At 46.3% G+C, this 7123-nt stretch overlaps 1 protein-coding gene across 2 annotated transcripts in view; it reads left to right on the top strand.

Moving 5' to 3' along the window:
• The first annotated feature begins 5231 nt into the window (after positions 1–5231).
• The window catches only part of PERM1 (PPARGC1 and ESRR induced regulator, muscle 1), a 619718-nt gene continuing 617826 nt past the window's right edge, over positions 5232–7123 (top strand). Inside the window, exon 1 of one of the 2 annotated variants that reach the window (XM_068240727.1) lies at positions 5232–5644. The gene's annotated coding sequence lies outside the window, so the exon portion shown is untranslated. The remainder of the gene's footprint in view (positions 5645–7123) is intronic. The other variant, XM_068240725.1, reaches the window with a different exon arrangement.

Raw genomic sequence — 7123 nt, 5'->3', positions numbered from 1 at the left:
AATTACAGAATTACCTTGCTAGCTGAAACCTGAATTGAGTTTCATTCTAAAACCACAGACGTGTGTGTACAAGATTATATCCTTAACCACTTGACCTTAATGCTTCCTGTAGGTTGTGATCACACACCCTAACCAAAACCATTTCCAGAACACAGTCTGATTATTATTTTCCTATTGTGCAGTTTCATATCCTTGGGATTACTCTGTGCTAACCTTATATAAAGAGCATTCTGAGGGACTCATGTCCTGACTTGCACATCTCAGGAGAATTTACCTGCTGACCCAATACATGCACACTATGCTACTGCGGGTAGTACCCATACATGTGCCACAGCTAGCCTCCCATTTATCTGCCATATCATGTCCACAGACCATCTTACCACAGACCATCTATCTACCATTGTCCTATCACTTTGCTGACATCTATTTATTAACGCTATTGTATTATAGCAAACTCCCCCTCCCCCCCCCCCCCCCCTGCAGACTGGTTAGCAGGTAGGTGAATTTTTATAGTCCAGTCCCTGCCTCCATCAATGAAGCCCCAAATCTCTCAGTGTCATATTGTGTTACCTAGACTTTGTTCCTTTAGCCTAGCATAACCAAATTCCGTCCCGGGGGCCAAATGTGGCCTGCTGAGCTTTTTCTAGTGAACCTCAAAGCTCTCTACAGTAGTTAATTCCAGTGCTGCATAAAGTGGCCACCTTGTGTTTCTGCTCTGCATCCCTCTTTGCTCGCCTGTAAGTCATCTGCCACTACGGTAGTAGCAGCCACTGATCAGCTGCCACTATGTCCGCAGCAATAACAGCCACTGATTAGCAGCTGCAACTGTGCTAATTGTACACGGTATATGGGTTATTTCCCATGGAAATGTTTTGACAAAATGTCACAGGCATAGTATACCTAATGGCAATCAGCAAAAAAATAAGTTTAATTTTGCTAGTTTGCCCCCCTAGCACTAGAATATGGCCCTTGGCCTAAAAAGTTTGGACAACCCTGCTTTAGCCCCAAATCTGTCAGAGTGACCCCAAGTCTCTGTTGATAACGCATCCTTTGTCTCAGAGCACCCCAGTCTATGGTGGCATCAGAAATGCCAATAGTGTACATTGCAGCCACAGTCAATGTGGTGCAGGCCAAGTCACTGTCAAAGAGCACCCCAGTCTATGGTGGCATCAGAAATGCCAGTAGTGTACATTGCAGCCACAGTCAATGTGGTGCAGGCCAAGTCACTGTCAAAGGGCACCCCAGTCCATGTCATTGTTCCTTTGGATGGTGGGGCATACTTGAGTGATGGGCTGAACATCAAATTTTAGGTTCTCGAATTTTGATTGTGATTTTCTGCAAAAATTCGCAAATCTGCTATTCGCAGCAGGCTTTATAAACTTAATGGCAGGCAAATTGCTGCCGCCTTTAGCAGTTAATAGCAAAGACCCCTTATGTGCTAGAAACACCACATTTTCAGGGTATGTGGAGGGGGTCAATGGCTACAAGAAGAAAAATATTCTTCAAAAAGACCTTTTAATTTTTGAGAAAATCGATTTTAAACTTTAATAGGAAAAAACAATACATTTAAATGCAGTAAATGACAGATAATGTTACAAACCTAACGGTAGTGTAAATTTACATATATCAAAAGAAAGAGCAATGAATTTCATGACGGGTTTCTAGGGGTCCGTACGCAATGCGTAATATGCAATATGGCTGTATAAAGATCCCTGGCAACTTCACCTATTTTCTGAAACTTTTTTTTAATGCTCAGTGTGGGAAATACTTTAAAAAAATGACGTGGGGTTCCCACTACCGAGCCTCTTTGACCTCTTGTCCCCCATGCAGGCTGGGCTAGCCAGAATGTAAAGCCCCAGCCGAGTGGGACTTCACACCCTGAGCTACACCAGCCCACAGGGTACATGGTATGGGGGGCTCAGGGGAAAGAGGCCCGGAGGCCTTCTCCAATCCATGGACAATGGGCTTTTCCCCACCTCCGATGCTCCTACCTATGATTAAGGGCAGACTGTAGGCCCAATACGCGCTAGCTGATCCTGTGATTTTATTGCACTGTAATGTGGAATTTTTTCAATAAATTTATCAGACTTTTTTTCCAACTACCTGGTCTGGATTGTGCATCCTTTTCCTGTTGTGCCCCAGGAGGAGGTCGACAACGCCTTGGGGGTTTTCATAACAGCATCTGAGAGACCCCTTTAAGAAGAGAACCCCCAGGTGCCTGCCCTCCTCCCAGGAGAAATGAGTATATGGGTACAAAGTACCCCTTACCCATTTCCACAAAGGGTTAAATGAAATAAAAACACATTGATGACAAAAGTCCTTTAACATTCTTAATTAACCAGAAATACTTAATTTAAAAATAAAATGTTCCCACACCAATATCCTTGGAAAGGTCCCATGCCAATATCCTCTAATCTTGCAACCTATTTTAACTTGATTGAAGATTTCCACGCCACCACCGCACTGCTCTCAGCTATACTATAGCTGAGAGCAAAAGCATCTTTAAATTTCCCTCCAGGGCTCCCCATTGGTTCCTTAACAGACCAATGGGGAATTTTTTCCTCTTGTAGCCACTGTCCCCCTCCACATACCCTGAAAATATGGTGTTTCTAGCACGTAAGGGGGCTTTGCTATTAACTGCTAAAGTTGGCGGCCGCTCACCTGCCATTAAAGTCTGACGCAAATTTTTTGGGAAAAAAAATTGTGCTGAACCTGAATTTCGAATACCGCTGGTTCGCTGTGAAGTATTCACCGGCAGAATCGGTCGGCTCCTCTCCACTAGCTAATATTCACTTCACAATCAAACTGAGCTGTATGTATCCTTTTCATTCATCAGGAGGAAACCACCTGCATATTCTGGAAAATGAAACATTTGACAAGACAGCCATTTTACCATATAACCATCCATAAGTTCACACCTTTAAGTATAGTTCACATGGAAGTGAAGTACATGGTTTATCGAAAGGTTACCACGATTCAGCCACCACCATTTGGATGCAATACACTTCCACGCAATATGCTTATGTGCACGTGATCGATTCGGCCACAGGAAGTGAGCGTCACTTCCTGCTTGGCCAGCTGCCAGAAGGGGATTACCGCGTACCAATGGCCTGTTTTTGGCGGTGTGGCCCCTAGGCCACACCACTACCGCCTAAAGGGTACCTAAAGTGAGTAAAATATGCCAGTTTAACTTACCTGGTGCTTTTTTCAGCCCCCGCGTCCGCCTGATTCCACGCTGCTCCTTGCAGCAGCAGCACCCTTCTGAAAGCTGACTGACTCGGCCAGTTACAAGCTAATGCACATGCACACTTCCTTTATCACACTCCTGTGCCCGGGAGCATTCTGCCCATGCACAGTTCCAATTTTTAGTAACTACACGAGCCCAAAAAGCTCCAGCTGTTAGAAGGCCCCTGCCATTTATCAGAAGAGGGCGGAATGATGGTGAAGGCACAGAAGGAGTGCAGGGGGAAGGAAGAAGCACCAGTTAAGTTAAACTGGCCACTTTTATTTTGCTTTAGGCTGTAAGTTTTTCTGCAAGTGTGCAGAAAAACATTTGGCAGCTTTCTGCAGCTTCTGGCGTGCCTTGATTTTAACCCCTGCAGGGGGACAAGGCAGCGGGATGCTTAGCAAACATGGAAGCTGTATGCTGCTTCCAGGATCACATGAAATGATGGAGAAAAAAAATAGTGAATAGAACGTGGCGCTTGCACACATGACGGTAAAGGGACAGCGTTAAAGTGTAACTGTCGGGCAAAAATAAAAAAAACAATTATTTATTTTTATCTGGTAAACACGTAATAAGGATGCTAACCAGGCAATTCAAAAGTTAAAATCACTATTACTTTTCTTGTTGATAAATGATCATTCCCCAGTTTACCTGACTCTTATTTGGTACACACAAAATTTGGTACACAAAAAGTAAGTTGCAGGGCATGCTGGGTTGTCCTTTTCTGCGTCTCTACTTTATTGGCCGAAGCCTCTTTCCCTCCTGTTTTCCCCTCCCACACCTCTGTTCCTCTCTGATTGGCCAATATTTCTCATGCTGAGGCAGAGGAGAGTAAGGGAGGAAATTACATCACGATTAGCTTAAAAATAGCCACACTTAAAATGGGAAATGCTAGGAAGGATTTTCTCTTATTTTACTGTAGAAAAATCACTAAAATCAAAATGTGGGCAGTTCAATACTTATGTTATGTAAGTAGAGCAAGTATTTATCTATTAATATATGTGTTTTTTTTCTGAGATAGTATAGCTGACAGCTTCTCTTTAAACGACAAAGTTACGTGCTTCTGCTTGGCATCTCGTCTAAAAATACTTTTCGGCAAATTTGCAAATGATGGTGAACAGTACCGTTGCTTAAAGTAAACTTGAGGTGTATGAGGTGCATTAGCTCCCTCATCTTCTAATTCAGTAATCCGTCTGTCTGAGCTCTGCAGCGCATGTGCGGCTCTGCCACGCGCTCCTGCAGCGCAGGCACAGAACACTCCTGGGCATAGGAGCACGGCTAGGCCATGCATGCGCAGAAGCACACAACTGGCCAGGTTACCAGCAGGTGGAGTAGGAGAACGGAATGGTCGGAAAGAGGGCAGCAAGGGAGCCCACGCACCTCATGAGGCTGGAGGAAGCTCCAGGTAAGTATCAATAAACCCCTAAGCAACATCTCAGGTACACTTCAACGCGTGTCATGGCTGACATTTACAGCCCAGGAAATGTTTGAGTGAACCGGCCCTAACGTCACCCATCTGAACTATCCCTTTAAATGCATTAGGCCAGGGTCACACTTAGTAGAATCGCATGAGTTTTTCAATGTGTTCTATGGGGAAACCGCATACGATTCTGCTAAGTGTGACCCTAGCCTTCGTTCTCACAAAAGTAAAAAAAAAATCCTTCAGTAAATGCAGGCAACTTCTCCAGCCATCCAATGTTAGGAAAGAGCTTCATGGTATCTTGCACCTAGTTTTCAGTTCCCATAACCTCCTCGCATACATACTTGTGTAAATAACACTTTGGCAGCTTCATGTATATATTCCTGCTCCAGCACACAGCCACGTTTGCTCTCAGAAGCCAGACTCGGCATATACATTGCAGAATGTGTAAACTCTGGCCATACTTCCCCCGGCTGTGTGCTGTGGGAAAGTTCCGGCCACACGTGCTTGTGTGAGTGTGTGCAGGGCACGTGTGCTGCGGCCGCCCGCGCTCCTCTCCCTCCCCAGGGCCGCCTGTGCACTGCACTATGTGCAGAGGTCGTGAGAACACAGCGAACCCTGAAGCCTGCGGTCGGGCGCGGCGCCAGCCGGATAATCCCTTCCTGGCAGGGCTGCATCTTGTCTCACTCAGCAGCAGCCGACGGGAGCGCGCCTTGTGCTGGCGGAGGCGATACAGCAGCACGCCTTGTGCTCCCGGCCGCCCAGCCGAATGCAGGAGGCGCTGACGTCTGTCCCAAGCGAGCAGGCTCAGCTCTCTGCGGCCTGGACACGTCGTTAGTGATTGAGGACGTGAGTTACAGCTCACGTCTGGGCGTCTATGCACCTGGCCATCCAGGCTGAGCGGTGGTGGCGGAAGATTGCCCACACTTTATTACCCCCACATCTCCTCCTCTAGAGATGATATTCATCCGAGCATCTGTGAATGTCACGTATCTATGGTAACGTTGCCTGGTGGTTAGCGATTATTACTATTATGTATTTATACTGCACTGACATTTCTGAAGCACTTTACAGAGTACGTGTCAATAGAGGCCATTATACGCTATTAGACGTGACATTCTGGGAGATACCTTTTTGACATGAAATGTGATATTGAGTGTGCATGACTGTATCCAGGTAAACTATCAATATCAGTTCGATATTAATTGTTTACTTGATAAGTAAATACATGAATGGTGGGGCCCATACACACGTTAGATGAAAGTCGGGTGAAGCATCCGATAACCACTGCCTCAGAGGATAATCTGGTGGTCTGTCTGTACAGCATCGGCCCAGCAATGTCACCCAAGGGGTCAAGGTCCCATTCCCTGTCAGCGAACTCAATCCAAGTGTGCATGAGCTATTCACACTCAGGCAATTAGCAGGTGTTAACCGCTAATCGCCGGCAGTCGCTATCGATCTCAATGCCGCGATCGCTGGTGATTCACGATTAGCAAAAGACACTAAACGTGCTTTACACAGCATTTTTTTTTTTGGTGGGGGGGGCGCGATTGCTTAAAAAAACCCAGGAAATTGTCCAGTGATTTTTATGTGTTAACCGTGTAAAAATTGCCAGTGCAAAACGCTAGCGCTAATCCAGTGGCGTACCTAGGGCATTTGGCACCCGGTGCTGGGTATTAAAAGACACCCCCCCCCCCTCCTAAAAAATGGGCGTGGCCACAACCTGCAGCGTGCTTCGCAGCAAAAAAATGGGCGTGGTCATGACCAGATGAGGGCGGAGCTAACTGTATTTTAAAGTATTAGCTAGTATAGTTGCCCCCAGTATAGCTAGTACAGTTTCCCCCAGTATAGCTGCCCCCAGTGGAGCTAGTATAGTTGCCCCCAGTATAGCTAGTATATTTGCCCCCAGTGTAGCTAGTATATTTGCCCCCAGTATAGCTGCCCCCAGTATAGCTAGTATAGCTGCCCCCAGTATAGCTAGTTTAGTTGCCCCCAGTATAGCTAGTTTAGTTGCCCCCAGTATAGCTAGTTTAGTTGCCCCCAGTATAGCTAGTATAGCTGCCCCCAGTATAGCTAGTATAGCTGCCCCCAGTATCGCTAGTATAGCTGCCCCCAGTATCGCTAGTATAGCTGCCCCCAGTATAGCTAGTATAGCTGCCCCCAGTGTAGCTAGTATAGCTGCCCCCAGTGTAGCTAGTATAGCTGCCCCCAGTATAGCTAGTATAGCTGCCCCCAGTATAGCTAGTTTAGTTGCCCCCAGTATAGCTGCCCCCAGTATAGCTAGTATAGCTGCCCCCCAGTATAGCTGCCCCCAGTATAGCTAGTATAGCTGCCCCCAGTATAGATAGTTTAGTTGCACCCAGTATAGCTAGTTTAGTTGCCCCCAGTATAGCTGCCCCCAGTACAGCTGCCCCCAGTATAGCTAGTATAGCTGCCCCCAGTATAGCTAGTATAGTTGCCCCCAGTATAGCTAGTTT

The sequence above is a fragment of the Hyperolius riggenbachi genome, chromosome 6 (assembly GCF_040937935.1).
Source record: "Hyperolius riggenbachi isolate aHypRig1 chromosome 6, aHypRig1.pri, whole genome shotgun sequence".
In the NCBI taxonomy this organism is placed as follows: domain Eukaryota; kingdom Metazoa; phylum Chordata; class Amphibia; order Anura; family Hyperoliidae; genus Hyperolius; species Hyperolius riggenbachi.
This window is presented reverse-complemented; position numbering and strand designations above follow the sequence as displayed.